The 23659-nt window shown below is 37.5% G+C and overlaps 1 protein-coding gene across 7 annotated transcripts in view; it reads left to right on the top strand.

Annotated features, from left to right (window-relative positions):
• Pparg (peroxisome proliferator activated receptor gamma) overlaps positions 1 to 23659 on the top strand; it is a 139383-nt gene that overhangs the window by 58458 nt on the left and 57266 nt on the right. For 3 of the 7 annotated variants that reach the window (XM_047535023.1, XM_047535024.1, XM_047535025.1), the window contains exon 3: positions 12633 to 12802. The exons of the other annotated variants lie outside the window; for them this stretch is intronic. The gene's annotated coding sequence lies outside the window, so the exon portion shown is untranslated. The remainder of the gene's footprint in view (positions 1 to 12632; positions 12803 to 23659) is intronic. 7 annotated transcript variants of the gene reach the window in all.

Here is a 23659-nt window from a genome sequence, read left to right as displayed (position 1 = left end):
ACCACCACTTGGAGATAAGGTTGGAAGCCAACTTCACTTGTGCTCGGAGGAGGCAGCTCTCCCGGGTGAGGGTAGAAGGTAGTTTAGGGTGACACGCTGGTGGTTGCTTTGGGGCTTTGTGGGCAAAATGAAGTCTTGTTGGAACAAGAAGAAAATTGATGCTGTTATCAGTTTACGAGGTCTCTGAGCTCCTCCTTGAAGGATGCACGTGACACAAATGTGGCAAGTAGCTCTTCTTTTGTCATTCTTATGGTCGACAGAACCAATGAACAAGTATTTTAGTACCAACTAGGGGTACTGTGCTAGGCTCTGAGGATACGAAGAGGTATAAGCAGTCAGGGAGTTCCTGGACTTTTAGGAACTGGCATCAATATTAGTAGCACTTATAATATTCAGCGAAGCCATTTTTTCAATGAAGTTATGGCAGAGGAAAAAAAACTATATATACTATTCTATACCAACACTAGCATAGCCTATTTTACTCAAAAGAAGCCAATCAAAACAAGTTTGGAAATCGAAATGCAGTCTAGAGGATAATAAATTCCAAGCCAGAAAAGGCAAGGTTTTCATTAACTTTTAAGACTAATGTAATGTAAAATATATTTAATATTCTGAACTGGGCATGGTGGTGCACTCCTGTAACTCTGGCGACTGGGAGGGCTGAGGCAGAAAGATGGCAAGTTCAAGGCCAACCTTGTTGACTTAGTGAGACCCTAAGCAACTTAGCAAGATCCTGTCTCAAAATAAAAAATAAGAAGGGCTGGGAATGTAATCTCAGAGGTAAAGAGCCTATGGGTTCAGTCCCCAGTACCAAAAACAAAAACAAATAAAAAAATCCCTGCATGATAGGAAGATTATATATAAATCATTCTAACACTGAGTAATGCTAAAATAATATCATAGAGATATAATACTGCAATTTTAACTACAGGTGTTTAGGTCTTTTCTTACTTTTTCTTATTGAACCATCCATAATTTTTATTAATTCAGTCACGTTTTCCAAATGTGCTAAGATTTGGGAAGTTTTTTTAGTTGAGTAACATTCAGGTTCTTTTGGCCAAGGGCAGGTTCCATAAAGTAACATCAAGCACTAAATATTGAAGAGTAGCCTTCTCAAGTACCAACTGTTCAGTTTTTTGCAAGTATCACAGACTATCATTAAATAGGCTTTCCCTTCTCTTCCTTCTGTTATCATTCCTGGTTCTCATTCTTTCTCCTGCTGAGGCTGCAGTATTGTACCCACAAACTTCCCTAACCTAGTGACTCCAGGGTCCCAGGAGAGATGCCCTTCTCCTCTTCACTTCACAGAGCCCTACATTCCTCAGTAGGAGTCAAGTTCATTCTGTGTACATCACATGAGAAAGCTGTTCTTTGACCCTCACCCTCACTCTGTAAAGTGACCAAGGATGACCCTTAAAGGGGCCTCCCCACAAGAGGTACACCAAGCAGCTCCTCTATTGAGATGCAAGGTGCTCTTCACCCATTGGCATACAGAGCACCCTAGGCAAGGTCTGAAGCACCAAGAACTTAATTGTGGTGTAATTAATTAATTAATTTGCCTTTGTCAGTATATTCTTCTGATTTTGACATTGTACAGAGTAGGACACTGGGGAATGTTAAGACCTAGAAGGAGAGGGACATGCATGTGCACATCAGAACACTCATGAATTTTCTTGTGATCACGTACCATCCACTGATAGTAATGGCCTTATTTAAGCAAATGTATTATTTCTGATATCAGTGCTTGTCAACTGACCTTCAAAGTTAACTAAACTAAAAAAGATAGTTCCTTTAGGGCTGGTGGGATAATTTTGGTAAATGCAGTTGCATCTGAATGACTGAGAAGAACCTTGGCCTCTTGGTGTTTTTATCTGTAATGCCTAAAATGATACCTGGCCCATAGTAGGTATTCGGTGAATATTGGATGAATGAGCAGAATGATGATGAGATGTAAAATAAAATTAATGCCTTAAATATCTATGGACAGAACAGATGCATAAAATGATAAAAAATGTAACATGCTCAGTTCATTTTCATCCATTTTAATGTCCATGTGAGCAAGTTATTTCTGAAGTGACCTACCAGTACAGTGTGATAGAGCAAAAGGTTGTCAATAACATAAAATATGGTTAAACAGTCCATATTGTACATATAGCTCTTGTTATTAGTACCTTGTCTGATGTGATGCCTGGTTTGTGTGCACTATCAAGAGGGTAAATAGTATTTATCGAACCTGCTCTATGCCAGGCTCTATGTTGATCAAAATTGTCAATTTTGTGTATCAACTACTTTCGCACTCCATAAAATAAGAACATATCCATCTGGCTCATCCTATTCCTAGCCCCTAGCTCAAGCCTTGCCACTATTGTCTATAAATGCTGAACACATAAATGGATGAAATACAGTAAATAAGAGAGATTTTTTGCTTTCAGTGAGTAACAGGCTAGCCCAGAAAAATAAGGAATGACAGAGTATGACCAGGATGTTAGCAGATCTGGATATTAGGGAATAATTAACTATTAGGAATAATTTTATGGTTGAGTAACTGAAGCACAAAACTGCTAGAGACTTAGAAAGAAGACCTGCCTTCCCAGTAGATCGGCAAGTTGATTGACATCTGAGAAAAAAAGAAAGAATAGAAATAACAGGAAGCAGAGTATCCAAAAATTAATCCCCTAGAGAATGTTTGGAAAGACTGGATCTATGTATTGCCCAAATAATAACAAAGACCACAATACAACTTGAGAACCAGGTAATACTCTTGACCTGAGAAACAAAGATGCCCACAGAGCATTATGTGGCACAGGTAAGCTACATCATCTTCCAGGGGTGTGGGAACAAGAGGATGTCAGGCATTGAGGGGCTCCCCGGCCACTTCCCCATCATAGCCATTGGCATTGAAAAAGGAATAACACTTTTTTTTTTTTTTTTGTACCAGGGATTGAACCCAGGGGTGCTTTAATCACTGAGCCACATCTCCCCCCCTCTTTAATACTTTATTTAGAAACAGGATCTCGCTGAGTTGCTGAGACTGGCTTTGAACTCATAAGCCTCCTGCCTCAGCCTCCCTACCTACTGGATGATGGGCATGCACAAACACAGGCACTCTTTAGTATCCCTTGAGGGAGTTAACAAATTTTCCCCTTAAGTCACCTCTTACTCCATCTTTGTTGTGCCTGATTTATTAAAAGAGATGATGTAGACCTTGTCAGAGTAGTAGACTGGCCTGGGCACTGGAGTCCTGCATACCTAGATTCTAGCTCCAGTGCTGTCCCCACTTGGCTGTTTAACCTGGAGAATGTACTTTTCTTTCAGGGCCTCATTTCTCATTAACATTCACTCTTTAATGGTGTCCTTCTGCCAATATTGTCATCCTCCACACCCAACACAATCTTCAGAATATTATAATAAACTCTTCCTTTTTTTCTTTTGGTGCTGGGGACCAAACTCACAGTCTTGTGCATGCATAGCATACCATATACCTCTGAACTTATACTCCCAGCCCCAATCACTTTTTAAAAGTTGAAGAGCTAGGCATGGTGTCACATACCCATAATCTCAGCAACTCAGGAGGCTAAGGCAGAAGGATCAAAAATTTGAGGCCAGCCTTGGCAACTTAGCAAAATCCCATCTCAAAATAAAAAGGACTGGGAATGCACCTCCATGGTAGGGCACCCAAGGTTCAACTCCTAGTATTCAAAAAAATAAAAAGTCAAAGAGACTTTGGAAACAGGGGACAGAAATGAGGTGATATAGGTAATGAAGTGAGATATTGCCACTTCATAGGAAATTAGACTGACATTTGCTTTTCCGTCTCAAATATGTCTTGCGACATTGAATAGTAGTATCTACAGGCAAATGAGATTTCAGTTTTTGTTCTGTTCTATTAAAAAGGAGAAGTGTATTCTTGGCCTTCGTAAATGATTTTGACCTATCATAAATTCCACCATGATTCTTGGATTATATCACATCTGTAAGAATTATGCCTTGTATCTGGATTGCTTTGATATATAAGTAAATTTCCAAACACTGAGAGGGAAGGAGAAACTCTTACTGAGAATTCAAAGTGAATGTAGATGAAACTAATCCTCCACAGTGATAATTACCACCATCATTAGGACTGTCAAGAAACTTGCTTTAACTTGAATTACATTAGTAAAGGGGTTTTAGGCTTAAAATAATGATGTAATTGCCCAAGTCTCCACTTCATTCTGTGCTGTTCCAGACCCGGTAAGCATTTTCCCATCGAGCTATTGCTCCATGATTGACAGGGAAACTTATACTAGTCCCCTTGAAGAATAAGTAGTTACTCAACATAGATTAACCAGATATATGGTTATTCCACTTGGGGAATATCAGGATGAGTGTAATTCAGAGAATTATTCCCATCTGATACGCTGCCCTCTGTGGGGGCATCTTTTAAAATCCACAGCTCACTGCAGTTCCATTAGGCTGTCTATGTGACAAGACCTGCTCCCACATTAGCAGTTTGGCACAGTTAATGTTCATCCTTGCCAAAAAGGGCAAAGGCCTTGAGCAAGAAGCCAGCTTTTTCCTGATTACAAAACTGACCACAGTTCCTCGCCAACTTAACAGGGTCAGTCTTTTTTTTTTTTTTTTTTTTTTTTTTTCTTTTCTGGTAATGCCTTATTCTTTTCAGAAAGAACTCCATTTTTTCATTATGACTTAGCATTTATCATTTAACCATTGACTGTTGAAACATTAGTACAGTTGCTGTAGATGGATAAACTTTAACTTTTAAAAAAGCAATCTCTAACATATAAAATCAAAACCATATCAGGCCCTCATTCTCTCAACTGTTTATAGTTTCATAGAATTTGGATGGTAGTTGCTATCACATTGGATTTTTGCAAAATAGTTGAATAAATACCTCAGAAATTAACTCTTTGGTAGCATGCTGGTAGCAAAATTTAAGATATGAACTGGGCATGGTGATACAAGCCTGTAATCCTAGCAACTCAGGAGACTTGAGTAAGTAGGATGGCAAGTTGGAGGTCAGCCTCAGCAATTTAGTGAGGCCCTAGCCCTGTCTCTAAATTAAAAAAAAAAAAAAAGAACAACTCCAAAAACAGAACTGAAGCTAATGTCATTTTGGGGGAAAAAAAGATACACACACACACACACACACACACACACACACACATATATAAATACATGTTTGAGTTCCAAAGATTTCTTCACATAATTGAGATTCAACCAGAGATGGACACCTAAGAGAAACTTTACACAAGTAAGTTTGTCTGCTATTTCATAATCCAGAGATTTGAAGTTTTCCAATTAAGAAGCAATAGAGGTCTAGGGATATAGCTCAGTTGGTAGAGTGTTTGCCTCACAAACACAAGGCCCTGGGTTCAATCCCAGCACTGCAAAAAAAAAAAAAAAAGAGAGAGAGAGAGAGGAAACAGCAATAGAAGTGTATTTTATTGCAGTTTTAAAAGTTGATCAAATACTGAATGATCTCTGCTCTGATAATCCCAAATACTGTATAGTTCATGCCCCTTGCAAGACACTGAATGTGTGGGTCACTGGCGAGACAGTGTGGCAATGTTTTCCTTGTAATGTACCAAGTCTTGCCAAAGCAGCAAACATTATGACACAACATTTTGTCACAGCTGGCTCTCTCACAGGACGGTGCCAGCCAGTTCAGGCCCAGTCCTTTCTGTTTATTCCCACCTCTCCCAAATATTTGGAAACTAATGTCTTGACTCGGTGGTGGTATTCGCACAGTTCTATGATCACAAGTCTTTTTCCTTTAATGGATTGATCTTTTGCAAGAAAAAGACAAAACATCAGTGTGAATGATAGCACATCCCTATTCCACGCGGTTATGGGTGAAACTCTGGGAGATTCTCCTGTTGACCCAGAGGGTAATTCCTTCACCGATACACTGTCCGCAAGCACTTCACAAGGTAAAGTTGATCCCAGATGCAGTAGCTGGGGATGTTTTGGGTACTTATGTAAGGACAAAATTGCATGTATAGTCTGTTTTCTACTTTATATTTATTCTGATATTAGCATTGTATTCTCTGGTATTTTAATGCTGTTTGCTACTATAATGTTCACTTATGAATATATTCCAAACCTTAATAGACACCTAGCCTAGTCTGTATTTTATATCTGTGCGTGGCTCTTATTTCCTGGATTTTATGCATTAAAGGTATATTTATATCCCAAAACAATCCTATTCATTTTTATTTCCTGAATTTGCATGTGTTTCCTACTCAGCTTAATAGAATACTGGAAGGGTCACTCTTTGCCCTCTTCATCTTGTATGTTAGATGCATCTCACAGCAGTTTTTGGTCCCTCTTAGGGCATTTTTATCCCTCCTAATGTACTTTCAGCACTTTTCAGTTCTACTCTGAAACCTAGGTATTGTATGTACATTTTTCTCTCCTAAAGAATTGCAAGTTCCCGGAGTGTAGAAACAAGTTATATTCTGTTTTGAATTTCTTAGGATACTTCCTAGCATAGTGCCTAATGCATTGGAGAAAAAGATAGATTGAAGCTTGTCTCTTTTAAGCATCTCATTTTACATATCAATAAAATGAGACCCCTAAAAGGTTAAATGCATGCTAAATAAATGTTTAGCTATTACTTCTATTCCGCTTTGTCTGATTCAAACACAAATGTAGTTTATCGACATTTCTTTCTTGGCCATTGCAAAATGTTAAGTTCTTCATTTATACAGCTCCTTCTACTGGAGTTTCTCAGCACAGCTTCTTCTGATTTGCATTGTTTCATTATTTCAATTTGTTTCCTCTTTCTCTTCTCATAGAGTGCATGTGAAAATAGTATTAACTAGGGAGATTTGTGTTTTACAATACAAGTGCTAAAGCATTCAAATTAAGTCACTTAGTAGTTGAAATGGATGACTTCTTAACTTTGTGATTTTTCTAGAAGCCTGAAGTTTAAACATGAGTCACAATTTTTAATAAAAAGTATGGAGCTTTTTAAGAATTGAGAAAAAATGTTTCCTGAAATAGTATTTTATTTCGTTACCAGTTTGTGTGTGTGGTGCTGAAGATAGAACTCAGGGTCCCCCATGCTGGACAAGTGCTCTACCAGTGACTATCCCCCAGCCCACTTATTTGATTCAAAGTACATTTGTATTATCTGAGCTTCTTAAATAAGAGTTTAGTTCCATTACATTCTGTAAAATAATTTCTTCTATTTTTCTGTGAACCATAAAAATTATTGCTGTCTTTCTTTAGTTATTAATTTTAGCCTGCCTGAGGGCAGAATGTCCTGAATATGTTGTGAAATAACAGTTCTGAGTCAAAATTCGATAGTTTTGTCTTTTTGGAAAGAATATGTTTAGAATGCAGCACAATAAATATATTAGCTTAATCAGGGGGGCAAGTTCTGTTTATGGCAAGGGGTGATGTGATTCTTGCTAGTTTTCATTCTATGCTAATCTCTGTTTGTATGCCCTGAGCATAATTTTTTTGAGTCTCAAATCCCTCCAAAAGAATAATCCAGCTTTTTTCTTCTTAATCAACATGGTGCAAAATAGAATTATTTGTCAGGCACTGTGGGAGACCCCTAAGGTCCCAAATACTCAGGATGTTGAGGTAGAAGGATCCCTTTAGCCCAGGAGTTTGGGAACAGCCTGAGGAACACAGGGAGACAGCCCCACTTCCCTCCAAAACAAAGCTAAACAAATATTACCTGAATAAAACATTTTATATCAGTAATTTAACTCTTGTCTTATATGATTTCTGACTACTACTTATTCAAAGGTATTTTTCTGTTAAAAATCTGAGTTCCTATGTTTGTTACTTCTGTTGTGTTTTCTAAATGATCACCAAATAGTCCACTCCTGCCAAAACGGATAAACTTGAAAATAAATTAGGTACATTTTCATTAGTTATCTGAGGCCAGCGTCAGTGAAACCATGAATGTTCCATGTTTGACCTGGGTAGAGTTAAGAGCTCCTACTTCCTCACCATTGAGCAAAGTGGAATTGTGGATTGCAAAGAGTTGGGTTCTCTACTGAAGAAGAAGTGAATGACCCAGGTCTAGTTATATTGGTCATGTCCACAAAATTAAAATGTCCACGATGCTCAGAGAGGATTGCCACAATTTTTCCTAGGCTCCCTTCTTACTGTGGCCTCTTTATGTTACTCTCCTTTCTTTGTTCACCAAGAGCTCTGTGAGCAACCCCAAGTAACCCCACGCTGGCTCTGAAACCATTTCCACTAGAAGAAATTGGCAAGATCCAAGGGAAGCTTCCACAGGCTCAGGCTGAATATGCCTCCCGCTTCAAGTGCCAGACTTGGTCCTGTGTGAATTCTATAATTTTAAATTGTTGCACCAGAGCATCAGAAGATGATGACACACTTGTCCTTTGGAGGGAATTGAGCAATGGAAATATGCCTTAGAGACATGATAAATGCTGCAATCGTCAATCCTTCGAAACGAGAGTCTCTCCCAAGATAGGAGTGAGTGATTGATTGCACACCATCTTTACTGAAGGATACTTAAACTGCGTCTACATGACTCCAGGCAGTGGTACACTCAGAAACATCTAGATAATGGACCCAAATGTGCACCCTTCCAGAAGTCCAGAGGGACCCGTGTACCTGGAAATGTGAGAACCAGTCCCATTTTGGCCATTTACATGCTGCTTGAATGTGACCAAGTCCTTTTTCCTCTCTGGCCCTCTATATCCACATATTTTAACAGAAATCACAGGTTTACCATGAGGACTGAGTGATACAGTATTTGCGAAAGCAGTTCTAAAGTCCTATATGGAGTTTTGTTTTAATCTTACGGCATTAATCACTTGAGAATCAAATAGAAGCCTCTGATCGAGCATCCTAAATTTAAAGCCTTTTACAGAATATGGAAAAACAAAGTTGTCCTCATCTACCAAAATTAGTGGCATGCCAAGGCAAGCGCTTTACCACTGAGCTACACTCCCAGCTGTGATTTGTTTTAAGATGGAGAAATCGCCTCCCACTGTCATTAACATTTGTCTCTGAAGAAATTGACTTGCCAAAGGTTGAAATCATTTTTGGGGCTCAAATGAAAGCAATGATTGCATGTTTTCTTCTCAGACACATTGGAAAACTGTCTTGAATTATAATAGTCTCTATATGATGAAGTGAGAGTTCAGAAAAGATTTAAGCTCTGAATTTCATAATCTCCTATGGAATGACAAGCCAGAGGGCTGGGGTATAGCTCAGTGGTAGAGCACTGGTCCAGCATCCACAAGGCTCAGAGTTCCATCTCTAATACCAAAAAAGAAAAAAGAAATCAGGGTTTTAAAAAGAATTTTGCTGTTGTCCATGTTAATGTTTCTTCTTAGTGCAACTCTGGTTTTATCATTTATTTCTGATTTAACTATTCAACCTTCTTTCTTCAACTCCAGGTCTCAGTAGACTTCTGGACTATGAATCTCCTTACTGTTTTTCCAAAAACTGTCATTTCTCTTATACTTTCCCCAAAAAATTATGAATTATGCTATAAGAAACACTTAAATGCCAGTTGCATCAGATGCATACAAGATAACATAGGATTATTTTTTAGACCTTATCACAACCTGGCTTTGAAAGCTACCTGACAGTACTTATCCACTTAAAGTGTTAATTGCACTGTAAAACGTGAGACTTTGAATGAAAACAATTTTTATAGCTCTAATAGAGATTGTGTGACAGAGGCTGCTTTTGTGAGCATTTTCAAGTTTATCTTTAACCTGGGGAAATAACCCCAGGGGAGATTCTCAAATCATCACGATTCTTCCTTAGGTACATATTCCTTGGATCTGAGAAAATATGAACAAAGTAAATTTCTTCATTGTCCTAGCTGAACAGAATTGTTACATAGCTGCTACTGTAGCTTCCTGTGGACACACTTCAAATAGGCACTAGAGGTTGTCCATCCAGTAAATGGGGTTTGTGAAAAAAATGTGATAATGAATTGGGCTCATTGAACTAAATTTCTATAAACTTCAGCCAGGTTACCTTTTCTGTTTCTTTCCCACTTTTTTTTCCTTCTTTTTGCAAATGTAGCTTTGCACCTGTCACTAATTTAGAGACCCAGAAATTACACATGGAACTACTTACGGTAATGGCAATCCAACCCTTATAACCTCAGATTTATGATCACATGGCTATTTGAGTACACAGTGTTTTAGAGCCATGTAATTTTTATTTGAGCAAGAGATTGCCAACACAAGATTGAAGTTCCCACAAGTAGTGAATGGCACCTGTGGTTAACATTATGAAGTAGATTTCAAACAGTCAACTGTCAGTTATCCACGTGTGAATTATTGATCCTCACCTCAGGCCAGGTTTCCTATGTCACCTTTTAGCTGACCTTCTGAATGAGAAATACTCTGCTGTCCAATCCAGATGAGCAGATAAGCAATCCTATAAAGCCTCTTTATCAGTCTTCTAATATAATTGAGCACCTACTCTTTACAAGTCCTCATAGAAAACTTTGTGACATCTAGACACTTGAACCTGGTTTTTCACAGCTCTTTCTTCATAACTTGACCCCACGTTATGTCTTTTACTTTATTTCTCACCAACTCCCAGGGATTGGCCTGCCCTGCTCTGTTAAGGCTAATCTCTTTGCCCCAAGAACAAGCCATATTTATCCTTGTCTCCAAGCACACTGCATTCTAAAATGCCTTTCCTAATTCTTCCATCTTTTCAAATCCTCCCTATCATTCAAGGTCAGGTTTAAGTAAACCACTACTCCACGAAGCATGCTCCGAATGCATTGTTATTCATTGTTCTCATCTCCTCTGAACTGGTAATGTGAATTTTCTGTCTCTTCTACCTTCTTGGCTGCTACCAGCCTGATCCAAGCCACCACCCCTTGCCTGGACACCAGTCTCTTGACGGGTTTTTCTGCTACTGCCTTTGCCTCCCAATGCCACTGTCAACCTGTCATCTAGAGGGATTTTGTTAAAAAGTCAGATCTGTCACTCCACTCAAAACCCCGCAGTTACTCCCCATTTCATAGATAACAAATATGCTCTGTACCCCCATCCCTCCCTAGGCAACCTTTCTGATCCCCCTCTCCTCTTCCATTTCCCCTCTCCAGTTCATCTCCCCTTTACTCTGCTGCAACCACACTGGCCTCTTAGCTAGCCTTCCAGCATTTCAGAGATGAACACACCTCAGTTTGCCTCCTCTAGCCCTTGTTCCTCTCTGCAACCCTCTTCCTCTGTCACCCTCTTGACTGACTCCCCCAGTCCCATCATATCTTTCCTTCCATTGACAACTACCTCAACTAATCTATTGACTTCTCCATCCTCTACGCTGCCCTTTCCCTTGTATGCTCTCCAAGTTCCCATTTCTAAAGCATCCATCATTATCTATTATACTTTATCATTTATTGATTGATTGTATTTATTGTTTATGGTCTGCTTCATCCCACTAGGACATTAACCCTATGGAAGCAGAGATCTTTGTCTAGTTTGTTCATCCACTGAAATCGTCCAGATGCCAGGGACAATTGCTAGGTGAATAGTATGCTCACTAACACATATTAATGAAAGAACAAAATCCTCTGGCATTGATGGTCTCTGTCACACAATGTAACCCTGAATTAAGAGACAGTCTGCTCTTAACTTCTGTTTCACATATTCTCTAAGCCAAATTATATAGTCACTGGGGCAAAGATTCATGTCTCAGTCTCTGTTCCTAACACAGATCCACAAATGCCTAACACAAAATAGATATCTAATAAGTTCTTGTTAATTCATTATTACCAAGATGATCTCCTCCTGTATCACAGAAAGCTCCTGAGGTCAGGGGCTGGAATATGTTCAGAAAATAAAAACAAAAGTGTAGTGTATGTTGAATATTATTCTAAAACCAGTGCCAAAATAAACAAATCAGCAATACTGTATTAAAAAAAAAAACAGGTAAAGATATGTTTTGAATTCTGTGATTGAGTTATTTACAGCATGTTCTTCCATTGGTTTGAATATCATTAACTGAACATTATTCATATATTAATTTTTTCATCATTTATTTGGGAGTTATCCAAATCCCTAGGTTCTTCTGCAAGTCTGCTTACCTTTTGATACTTCCAGTATTTATTTGAACCTTCAAAAGACTTAATGGCTGGAAGTGCTTAAAAAAAAAAAAAAAAGTAGTTTTTTTTAGGCAGGTTCTTGGCTCATGCCTATAATTCCAGCAACTTGGGAGGCTAAGGCAGGAGGATTGCAAGTTGGAGGCCATCCTCAGCAACTCAAGGCCCTAAGCAATTTAGCAAGACCCTGTCTCGAAATAAAAATAAAAAGTGTTGGGGATATACCTTGGTGGTAAAGCACCCCTGGCTAGGTTCAATCCCTGGCACAAAAAAAGAAAAAAAAAAAAAAAAAGTAGCTTATTTGATTAAATAACTAATGTCTAATATATAAAGCACTTAGTACATTGCCTGAGAAGGAGTAGGTGCCTTAGTTCTGTCTTCTCTCCCCCTTAAAATGAAAGTTCCCACTTGGGATAATACAGACTTTCATTATCCATGCTATCTAGGGTTTTCTGTTAAGGCTAAGTTGGACTTGTTGCTTACTCTCTTGCAATCTTTTTATTAGCATTTTTTCAGAATATTTAGATGTTATCTGATAGATGCACATTGTTAATCTTAGTTCCAGAAGAAAGAAACCAAATTTCAATGACCGGCTTTGGCGAAGAGCCAAGGACAAAACTACATAACAAAACAGGGTTTCTACTGGTCCTTCACACGTTCCAGCCCAGCCACGTGGACCCTGTGGTTCCCCCTAACCTCTTTTCAATTAAGCCACTTCTTTGGGACAAGGTAAATACTCTGATTTTACTATTATTTTTGCTTTGTGTTAAGCAACTAAACATTTGATGTAACATCATTGGAGACTGCTGTACTTTTGTCTTACACTTTTCTAAAGCTCTGCCTTTAGTATGGTAATTAAAATCACAGACCTGTTGTAAAGATTGTCTTTGCAAGGTTTTTCAGTGGATTAAAACATGATGTAAATAAGAGCCCAGAGTGAAGTTTCACATGGGGATGGCCAGACTTGCATAGAAACCTTTGCCATTTACAAAGAAATCCCTTTATGGTTGAGAGAACCTCATATCAAGCTGCAGTTACCCACAATAGAAGCAGTTGACCCAAGGAGAAACAGTCAATTGTCAAGTACAAACCTGAAATCTGATGTTATATATATTTCATTAATATTTCTTCAGCAATGTTAATAATATAAGGGGCATGCCGGGTGATAGGGTCAAATACCTTTTCTTTGGACTTTTGATAATAAAGCAAATCCTGACATAATTCAAAACCCAACCCTACCGAAAAGTTAGCGCTGATTATTTTGGAACATGTTAGTCTCCTCCTTCTATTTATAGAACTCTTGTTGTCTCTGTCACATCTTTCACCTTTGTGAGCTCCTTAAGGTCAAAGACTACATTATAATGCACTTCTTGAGAGGCCCAGAAAACACAGAGTGTTAGGTAATTGGTTATCTTGATTTGAGATGTTTTCAGTTTATATTACTGATTGAACATTTACTGTGCTTAAGATATTGAAAAAGAAAAATGCCAAAGAAAACTAAAACAAGGAAAGGTTTTGGGACTAGAAATGCCGTAGGGAAATATAGTGATAACTCTTCTGAGAATCAAGGCTCATAAAATAGGTTGTAGATATAAATAGAAGTTAAATAATGAGCATGAAATTGGTAGCTTGAATGTATTTCACCCACTGACTATATTTCTTTTAAATGAAATGTCTTAAAAGACAACTGAGCCAAGAATATCAACTGCCCAAACGTGCAACTCTTCATATTGGCTTTAGTATTTGGAAAAAAAAAAAATGTATTCTGCTGTTAATAAATATGTAAACTTGGAAAACAAACTTGGACCTGGTGCTGTGGCACACACCATAATATCAGCAACTCAGGAGGCTGAGGCAGGAGGATCACAAGCTTGAAGCCAGCCTCAACAATTTAGTGAGGCCCTAAGCAGCTTATTGATGCCCTGTCTCAAAAATAAAATATAAAAAGGGCTGGGAATGTAGCTCAGTACCAAAAATAAACAAAAAACCCAAACAGATAAACTAACAAAAACAGAATTTTGACCTTCCGTATGGCCAAAGATATCAGTTCTAAAGCAAAAATGTAACTTTTACTACTTAAAAATCCCATAGAACTAAGTGTACTCCCTTTGCATTTCTGCCCACCCTATAACTACTGCTTGGAGGACCCTGATTGGATATGTATTTAGCCTTTATTATGCAAGGAAGCCAGTTAGGAAAAGATAATATGTAAAGACCAATTTTAATACTGTTTAATAACCTCCAAATTGAACAATACTTAAACAAATGCCTTGGAATTCTATGACCCTGATGGAACATTCTCCCTTATTTATCTTTTCTATCGAAATATAACACACACAGGAAAGTGCCTAATGTGTTATCACAAGAAAACATGCCCGTGTAATTAACACCTAAAGAAACAGAACAGTATCAGTTCTCCAGCAGCCTCCTGGCTATTCTGATTTCTAACCCATTGATTAGTTTGGCCTGTTTTTGAACTTTATATAAAAATCAAATCATATGTTGTTGATTCTTTTGTGTCTGAAGTCTGTTATTCAGCATTTGTGAGATTAATCAAGTTTACAGTATAATTGACTTCATTCTCTTTACTGTATGGTGATTTATTCTGTGACTATCACAATACATTTATTATCTATCCTCTTTGTGGGCATTTGAGTGGTTTACAGTATTGAAGATAGTTCCCTATAAACATTTTTCTTTCTTTCTTTCTTTCTTTCTTTCTTTCTTTCTTTCTTTCTTTCTTTCTTTCTTTTATTCTTTTTTTTTTTTTCTTTGAGACAAAGCCTCACTAAGTTGCTGTGACTGACCTCCACCTTGCAATCCTCCTGCCTCAGCCTTCTGAGTCACAAGGATTATAGGCAGGTGCCACCACACCCAGCTTTGGTGTTTTTGTTTTTTGCTTTTTGACAAATTTCACTTTTAGATCTGAAATTCACATGGAGTTGGTCTGTGTGTATCATGCAAGGTAGAGAGGTTTATTCTTTTCCATATGGATAACCAATTGATTTAAATTTAATGAAAAATCATCTATTCCCCACTACCCAACAGTGACATTTTTATCATAAACCAGATGACCTTAGTATGTGTGTGATTGATTCTGGACTTGGTTCTCATGCATTGATCTATTTTTATATCTTTGTACCAATTAACATATTTTCCTAATTAATGTAGCTTTATAATTGCTTTTGCTGTCTGGGGTAGAAGTTCTCCAGAGTCATTCTTCATCTTCAAGATTCCCTTTGCTTACAATAAAAAAAATTAAAAAAAAAAAAAAAAAAGATTCCCTTTGCTATTCTTGGCCCTTGGAATTTCCCCATAAATTGTAGAATGAGCATGTCAGTTTCTGCACAAAAGTGCTGCGATTTCAGTTGCCATTGTTCTTAATCTGTAGATAGAGAGTTGACAGTCTCCCAATCCATGAACATGGGATATCATTTATTTAGGTATTCTTTCATTTTTTTCAATAATATTTTTGAGGTTTTAGTGTAGAGATTTTACACGTATTTTGTTAGATTTTTCCCCAGTGGTTTGATGTTTGTTTTGTTTTGTTTTATTTTTGTTTGTTTGTTGTGCGGTGCTGGGGATTGAACCCAGGGCCTTGTGCTTGCGAGGCAGGCACTCTACCAACTGAGCTATATCCCCAGCCCTGGTTTGATGTTTTTGATGCTATTATAAAAACAAAAAACATTTTTAAAATTTCATTTTCTGTTTGTTGCTGTCATACAGACAGAACTGCTTCTTGGATATTGTGCTTTTACCTAGTAACTGCTAAATTCTCTTATCAGCTATAGTGGGGTTTTGTAGATTTTTAGAAACGTATTCATGTCATCCATGAATAATGTTAAACGTTTTATTCTTTTTCCAATCCTTGTGTGTTTTTCTCTTATTGCATTGAACAGTATCTCCCATTCATGATTGAATAGAAGTAGTGATAGCTGCTATCCTTATTCCTGATCTCAGGATGAAAACTAAATATTTCACTGCCAACTATGATGATGGTCACTTTAGGGTATTTTGTTTGTTGGTTTTATTTTTAACAGATATTTTTTATCAGCCTAACGAAGTTCCCTTTCCTTCCTACTTAAAAGATCTTTTAAAATCATAAACGAACTGGGCATGGTGGTGCATGCCTGTAATCTCAGCAACTCTGGAGGCTGAGGCAGGAGGATTGCCAACTTTAAGGCTAGCCTCAGCAACTTAGTGAAGAGACCCTAAGCAACTTAGTGAGACCCTTTCTCAAAATAAAAAATAAAAAGGACTGGGGATGTGACTCAGCAGTTAAACACTCTGGGTTCAATCCCTGGCACCAAAAATAAATAAATAAACAAAATTAATAAATAAATTAATAAATAATTAATAAATAAACAAATGAATGTTGAATAACATTAAACACTTTCATATAGAATGTTTTTGGTAATGCTATAATAGCCAGGAGGAAGACTTAAAATACGAACAAATGCTTATTATGTATACTTTAATATCACATTGTAATATATTTAAGATAGAAGAACTAGTGAAAATCTGCCAATCAGCCCATAACCTCTAGTGGTCTGGCTACATCTGTTTTGACACTTGGGTTCTCACTTGTTTGTTTTTCTGGAGACCATTGTCTTCACATTAAGGGTGCTTGGCACAGTAAATTGAAAACAAAAGAGCAGTGTGTCACATCATTTTTTTTTCCAGACTAAACAACTCTGAGTAACCGAAGTGGCTTTCCCCTCTTGCTGATTCCAAGCTGCTATACGAGCTTTAGCAGTGAAGTGCTATTTAAAGTCATGTACCCACTCTATCCAGTCTGGGTTGTGGGGTATCCTTTACAATGGTTGAGAGACGGGCATAGAAGAGAAGCAGTATTTGGTAGACCTTCAGTGGCTCTCTCCTTTCTGAGCAACCACGAACTGTCCTTAAGTATTCCTATTGTGTTTTCTTTTCTGCTCCTCTTCCCCATTTCCATTTCCCTATTCAAAGCCAAAATCAAAATGTAGAGGTTGGGGGCCAGCCAGGGAAGACATTCCAACTTCTTTTTTCTACCTTATGCCCCTTTTCCCTCCTGTTCATCCTTCTTCTCCTCCTCTTCTCCCACCTGTCCTCCCTTAAAGCAGCTTTTGTTTCACAGCAAAATTGAACAGAAGGTTCAAAGTTTTCCAATAGACTTCCCACACCCAACCATGCACAGCCTCCCCCAAGGTCAACATCCCCAATCAGAGTAGAACAGTTGTTACTATTTTTTTTTTTTGAAATATTGTATTTTATAGTTTCACATTTTGTTGGCATGCCTTTTTGAAACTTTTCCTTTCTGGTCTATGAGGATTTTATTCTGCTCTTTTTGTTTCCAATAAGATTTTTACATGAGATTTGCCCACAGTTTTTTTCTATTGTCTATTTCGAAAACAAATTGAGTTTTCCTATACTTTCATAATGGGGAGGAGGGTCCAACAAGACAGATTTTATAATTCTTTGCTCCAGGACTACTCCTGTTTGTTTGTTTATTTGTTTACATTGTACATGTAATTATATCAATGTAGATTATACATGTTAATATATGTACACAATTCACACACACACACACACACACACACACACACATATGGTTTCTTTCAGAGATCTGCCTCTCTTTGCCTTTTTATTATTTTTTAATTTAAAGAAAGTAGTAGATCACTTAGCAAGGGAGAATTAATTTAAAACAAGAAATGTCATTGTTACTATTGATGAACCAAGTGACACATCTTGATCACCCAGCTTTTGTAGCTGACCTTGGGGTTCACCCTAGATCTTAGGTATTCTGTGGGTTTGAACAAATGTGTGAACATTTATCGCAACCATTACAGTATCATATAGAATCTGTTCTTTGTCCTAAAAACCTTTTGTGCTCCACCTATTCACTCCTCGCCTTAACCCCTGGTAGCCATGGATATTTTTCCTGTCTCCAGAGTTATACCTTACTCAGTGGCATATAGTTGGAATCACGCAGAATGTACTGGTTTCAGATGGGCTTCCTACATGTCTTTTTGTGACTTGATAACCCCTTTCTCTCAGGGTTAAATATTTCATCATCTGAATGTTTATCCATTCATCTACTAAAGGCTGTCTTGGTTGCTTCCAGGTTTTAGCAATTATTTTTTGTATTTCCATTCATTTGGGTAGATACCAAGGAGTGGGATTGCAGGATTGTATGGTAGGAAAATGTCTAGTTTTTTGAGAAATTGCCAAGCTGTCCCTCAAAATAGCTGTCCCATTTTGCATTCCTCCCAGCAATAAATGAGAGCTTGTATTTCTCTGTATCCTTGTCAGCATTTGGTACTGTCAGTGTTTGGGGTTTGGCCATTCTGATAGATATACAGTAGTATCTTATTAATTTGCAACTCCCTAATGACGTATGATGTTGAAGATTTTATCTTTGTTGATGTGTTGTCTGTTCAGATCTTTGGTTCATTTTCTTACCAAGTTGTTCATTTCCTTGTCAAGTTTTAAGAGTTCTTTATATATTTTGGATAACAGTCCTTTAACAGATGGGTGGTAGTTCATATTTTTTTTTCCCAGTTTGTGGTTTACCTCCTCATTCTCTTGACATTGCTTTGTGCAGAACAAAAATATTTCATTTTAATGAAGTTTAGCTTACCAATGATATCTTCCAAGGCTCATGCCTTTGGTGTTGTATCTAAAAAGAATCATCGCCATACCCAAGGTCTTCTAGGTTTCCCCCATGTTGTCTTTGATGAATCTTATAGTTTTGCATTTTACATTTCGATCTATCTTCAATTTTTGAGTTGATTTTTATGAAGGAAGTATGTGGGTAGCCACCACTTTTGTATGTGGCTAGCCACCACTTTTGTATGTGGCTCTCCAGTTGATCTAGCATCGTTTGTTGGAAAAACTACCTTCTATTCCTTGTATTGCCTTTGCTCCTTTGACAAAGTTCAGTTGACTGCCCTTGGACATGTCTATTTCTGGACTCTTCTTCTGTTCTTCTGACCTTTTTTCTGTTCTTTTGCCAGTACAGCACTGCCTTGATTATTATAGCTTTATATAAAGTCTTAAAGGTGGATAGTGTAGGCCCTCTTGATTTTTCTCCTTCAATATTACATTGGTTCTTCTGGGTCTTTTACTTCTCCATATAAACTTTAGAACCAATTCATTGATATCCACAGCATTATTTATTGACAGTTTGATTAGGATTGTAATCTATAGATCAAGTCAAGAAGAACTGATATCTTGGTAATATCTTCCTATTTATGAAAATAAGAATTATCTCCACTTTTAAAAGTTTTTTGATATCTTTCATCAGTTTTATAATTTTTGTCATACATATTTTATACATTTTTTAGATTTATATCTCAGTATTTCCTTTTGGGAGGGCTAATATAAATGGCAAAATGTCTTTAATTTTAAATTCCACTTATTCATTGTTGGTATATTAAAAAAAAAAGTAGTCAATTTTTTTTTTTTTTTTTTTTTTTGAGACATGTTCTCAACCTCAAAGGCTCAAACAGTCCTTCTGCCTCACCCTCTCAAGTAGCTGGGACAACAGGCACATACCACCATACCTGGGTTGGCTTTTGTATATTAACTTTCTATCTAGCAGCCAATTTATAATTGCTTATTAGTTCCAAGAGAGTTTTTCCTTGTTGTTGATTCTTTCAGATTTACTACATAGCTGATCAGATCATTTACAAACAAAGATGTTTTAATTCATCCTCCCAATCTGTGTACCTTTTATTTTATTTTCTCATCTTATTACATTAGCTAGAACTCCCAGCACGATGCTGAAAACAAGAAGTATGAAGGGGTAACCCTCCTTGTTCCTGGTCTTAATAGGAAACCTTGAATTTCTCACCACTAAGTATAATGTTTAATTACAATTTTTTGTGTGTATTCTAGTTTGCTGGGAGTTTTATCATGCACAGGTGTTGAATTTTATCACATTCTTTTTTGAAATCTGTTGATAGGATCATATACTTTTTCTTCTTTAACCTAATGATATGATGGGGTACATTAATTGCCTTTTGAATGTTGAACCAGCCTTGCATTCCTAAGATAAATCTCACTTGGTCATGGTATATAATTCTTATACGTTATTGGGTTCAGTTTACTAATATTTTATTGAGGATTTTTGTTATCTGTATTCTTGAGAGGTTTGATTTATGGATTTGAGGGTTTTTTCTTGTATTTTTCTTGTTTTGGTTAGGATAATGCTGGCTCCATGGAATGAGTTAGCAGTTATTGCCTTTGCCTCCATCTTCTTAAAGAGATGATAGAGAATTGGTATAATTTCTTCCTTAAATGTTTGATAGAATTGACCAATGAATGCATCTTGCCAGGTGTTTTCTGTTTTGGGAGGTTATTAATTATTACTGGTTCAGCTTTCTTTCTTTCTTTCTTTCTTTCCTTTTCTTTTCTTTCTTTTGGTGTGGCTCTGGGGATCAAACCCAGGGTACATTACCACTGGACCACATACCCAACCCTTTTTATTTTTTATTTTGAGACAAGGTCTCACTAAGTGGCCCAGGATGGTCTTGAGCTTGCGATCCTCCTGTCTCAGTCAGGCGTGTGCCACCACACCTGGCAGTTCAATTTCTTTAATAGATCTAAGCCTATTCAGATTGTCTGTTTCTTCTTATGTGAGTTTTAGCAGATTGTGTCTTTCAAGGAATCCTTTTCATCTAGGTTACTGAATTTGTGGACATAGATGTTCATAATATTTCCTTATTAGCCTTTTTGTTTGTTTGCTTGGTACTAAGGATTGACCCAGAGTCTCATGCTAAGCATGTGCTCTCCCACTGAGCTATAGCCCCAACCTGTTATCCTAATGTCTGTGAGAGATGTTGTGATGTCTGCTCTTTCATTTCTGAATGAGCACCATTCTTCACTTGCTGCTACTGTATACTTGGCAAAGTAGCAATTTCAAAATCAACAAGAGTAACTGTTCAACAGTTAGCCTTAGTCCTGATTAGATCCTTACTTAATAACATTCTCCCTTTAGAAACACATGAAGGTAATCTTAACCATGCTTGAGCTAGTTTGACCACAGTGAGAAGAGGACATGAATATCTAGCTAAGGAAGCAAAAGAAATGGTTAATATAAATGAGAGTGTTTTCCTGCCATTTTTCCCCCTCTCCCAGTACCTCAGGACTGGCTTGGGCAAGTTTTCTAAACAAGATGTGACCCATGCAAGAAAAAATGAATTCTAAAGATCAAAAATGAGCAGAATCTTCTCTGAAGCTAATGATAAGCCTAAACCTTGTCTAAGATTTTGTAGATCTGAATTTGAAGATTTGCTGTGAAGTTTTTCTGGTTTATTATAAAAAAATGTGCAGGTAGAGATAGATATTGGTATGCTTCAATCTCTGTCAAATCTATCAGTGAGAAATCAAACAGCAGAACACTGGATTTGGTTTTTAATATAGTCTAACTAAACAGCAAAAGGAAACCATCTTTTCTTCTGTTAAAGAAACAAATGACGCACAAAAAAAAAAATTCATTTGTAAAGCTTTTCTTAATTCATTGTGCCCAAAATAAGGAGTTCTATATTCAGAAAAACCACAACAGAATTCAAGTCCCAGCTCTAATACAAACTAACTATGTGACATCGAACAAATTATTTAACTCTTTATGTCCAGTTTTTAATCCTGTTATGTGGCAAAAGTAATTGCACATAACCCCCAGGACTTTTTTATTTATAAATCATACATTATACATCATATGTACAAAATCACATATATGATGGATATGAGCTACAATGCCTGTCATATAATAAGTGCTTAAAAATTGTTAGCTACTATTATTAAATTGTACTTCTGCTAATGGGATCCAGAGTCTTTTTCCTCCTTCACTAAACAGAAAAACTCACAATACCATTGAAGGATAAGTAGTGAATCGATAGAATTTAGGGGTGTGGAGTGCTACAGTTCAGCAGTAGAGTATGTACTTAGTATGCCTGAGGCCTGGGGTTCAATTCTCAGCTCCAAAAGGAAAATAAAAATATTTTTATCAAAGTAACAATTTTATCAAAGTAACAATTATATGTAGTTTTTTGTTTGTTTTGTTTTGTTGTAGTGATGGGGATGAAACCTAGGGCCTCACATATGCCAGGCAAGGATTCTACCACTGAGACATATCCCCGGTGAATGGTTTTTCCAAAATCAAATAACATAAAGCCTTTGATAAAGAATTCAGTCTTCATCTGGGCATGGTGGCACATGCCTGTAATCCCAGCAACTGGGGAGGCTGAGACAGGAGGATGACAAGTTGGAGATCAGCCTCAGCAATTTAGCAAGACTCTAAGCAACTTAGTAAGACCCTATCTCAAAATCAAAAATCAAAAAGGATATAGCTAAGTGGTTAAGCACCCCAGAGTTTGAACACTGGTACCAAAAAATAATAATAATAAATTAATTTTTTTTTTTTTTTTTTTTTTGTGGTGCTGGGGATTGAACCCAGGGTCCTGTGCTTGCGAGGTGAGCTCTCTACCAACTGAGCTATCTCCCCAGCCCCACTAAATAAATTTTTAAAAAATTGTGATCCTCTGCCGAGTGTGGTGGCACATGCCTATAATCCCAGCAACTGGGGAGACTGAGGGAGGAGGATAACAAGTTTGAAGCCAGCCTCAGCAACTTAGTCAGACCCTGTCTCAAAAGAAAAGATAAAAAGGGCTGGGAATGTGGCTCAATGGTAGAGCACCCCTGGGTTCAGTCCCCAGTATCTGGGAGGAAAAATTATGATTCTCAGTGCCACAATCAATTCCCACTCCTCAAAGACAATGATTTCAGACATTCACCTCCATTTCTTTAGAATAGCATGCTTGTATTTGTTATTTTATAAACTGTATTCATTGTCTATTAACTTGATGCTGTAGAAGATAAGAATTTAGTCCCCTATCATCACAGTCCCTTTCCTGCTCCTCCCTATACCCCAGCTTCCCTCCGTAGCTACTTGTAATTTTTGAGTCTGTCTTACAGTAGGACTTATAGTTGATCCAAGCAGTGTACTACAGTTCTGTCTTCTGTCTTGTATAGCTATTTGTTTTTCTAGAAGATTTTTTTTTTTTTTTTAATATATATACCAGGGATTGAACCCAGGGGTGCTTAACCACTGAGCCACATCCCCAGCCCTGTTTATTTTTTATTTAGAGACAGGGTCTCATTAAATTACTCAGGACCTCATTAAATTGCTAAGACTGGTTTTGAACTTGTAATCCCCCTCCCTTAGCCTTCTGAGTCGCCGAGATTATGGACATGCACACCACACCCTAATGTCTTTTCTTGTCTTTGTAGGATCATGGAGTTGATCTTGAACTCTGACAGAATAATAAAAACTCTTAAAGTGGGCAGTTTTATGAAGGATGGGATGGTCATTTCTTGGGTCATCCCACAAGGCATTCTTCCTCCTCCTTCGTTCTTTCTAGCCTACTCTACATCTACAGTCCTGGACTTCCTGTCACCTCTGTTTTGAGCCTTTGCTTCCTGTGTGTGAAAGAGTACATTAGAGACCTCATGTTTCTGTAAACGTCTTTATTCTACTCTCATACTTGTTGATTCTTCACTGGGCAGGGTGTATGGCGCACACCTGTAATCCCAGCAACTGGGGAG

The sequence above is a fragment of the Sciurus carolinensis genome, chromosome 19 (assembly GCF_902686445.1).
Source record: "Sciurus carolinensis chromosome 19, mSciCar1.2, whole genome shotgun sequence".
Classification (NCBI taxonomy): Eukaryota; Metazoa; Chordata; class Mammalia; order Rodentia; family Sciuridae; genus Sciurus; species Sciurus carolinensis.
This window is presented reverse-complemented; position numbering and strand designations above follow the sequence as displayed.